The sequence below is a fragment of the Diceros bicornis genome, chromosome 2 (genome assembly GCF_020826845.1).
Source record: "Diceros bicornis minor isolate mBicDic1 chromosome 2, mDicBic1.mat.cur, whole genome shotgun sequence".
Lineage (NCBI taxonomy): Eukaryota > Metazoa > Chordata > Mammalia > Perissodactyla > Rhinocerotidae > Diceros > Diceros bicornis.
In genome coordinates this window covers 497,932-499,198 of record NC_080741.1, presented here as the reverse complement: position 1 = coordinate 499,198, position 1,267 = coordinate 497,932, and the positions used below count along the sequence as shown (strand labels likewise).

At 39.9% G+C, this 1,267-nt stretch overlaps 1 non-coding gene across 1 annotated transcript; it reads left to right on the top strand.

Moving 5' to 3' along the window:
- Positions 1–276: 276 nt before the first annotated feature.
- LOC131421555 (U6 spliceosomal RNA) lies at positions 277–383 on the top strand. Its single transcript, XR_009223900.1, has one exon. It is a non-coding gene; the product is annotated as a U6 spliceosomal RNA (small nuclear RNA).
- Positions 384–1,267: the final 884 nt, after the last annotated feature.

The window sequence follows — 1,267 nt, the reverse complement described above, 5'->3', positions numbered from 1 at the left end:
TGGTTACCAGAGGGGAAAGGGGGAGGGAGGAGGGTGAAAGGGATAATTCGGTACATGTGTGTGGTGACGGGTTGTAATTAGTATTTTGGTGGTGAACATGATGTAATCTATGCAGAAATAGAAGTATAATGATGTACACCTGAAATTTATACAATGGTATAAACCAATGTTACTGCAATAAACAAAAAATTTAAAAAATAAAAATAAAAAATAAAAAAAAGAAAGAAGAAAACTTACTGAGAACAACCTATTAAATATGTTCACAAGTACAGCCTAGTGCTCGCTTCGGCAGCACATATACTAAAATTGGAACGATACAGAGAAGATTAGCATGGCCCCTGCGCAAGGATGACACAAGTACAGCCTAAAATGGACAAGCAAATGAAACTCTGATCTCCTTGTCAAACACAGGCAAGAATGGCCAGGCCCAGATTTTCCTCCTCTGATGGTGAGACCTCCGAGAAGCAACATTTTCAAAGGTTTTGTTTATCACTGTTGACTACAGGAGAGTCTGAAATGTGCAGTCATTGAAACAAGCTAAATAGCAGCATATCACCGCCATCATCTGTAGCCATTTGGGTTTCAGTTTTCACCAAAGGTTATTTCATTCTTCCCACCACAATAGACCTGATACTGTCAACTCCATAGCTCTTCTTTGCTCTTTGATCCAATGAAATTAGTTGTTTCCAGAATATTTTGCATGACTAAGAAGAAAGGGATTGAATAAAATATTATAATTTACAAATCTCACTGAGCAAAATATGTGCATATAAATCAACATTTCTCGTGAAAGCCCCCAAATCCTTTTAGTCTCCCACTGAATTCACTGTGTTCCACATATGAATACACCCAGAGGAATAACGCATTTTGAAAGTGCCTCACTTGATAAAGATGGTTAAAAAAAGTAATTCAACAAGACAATCCCAGCGTTAAGCCTCACTCGAGCCTTGAAGATAGAAGTGGGATCAGTCACACTGTTTTGTCCTAAAGCTGCCAAGGTGATGGCATAAGGGAGAAAGGCCATATAAGTGATGCCATTCTACTCAAAATAGGACTCTACACACACACCCATGCACGTTCTGGGAGACGGTGTGGTAAGATGAACAGAATCTGCTCAGGGCTTTGGAGCAGGGCAGAACTAAATTTGAATCCAAGCTCTGCACCATGGTCAAACCACTCTTGACCTTGGACAAACCATTTCACCTTGCTGAGCTTCAAATCTTCCTTTGGAAAATGGAGGGCATAATAGCTACGGGAGGATTTTGTG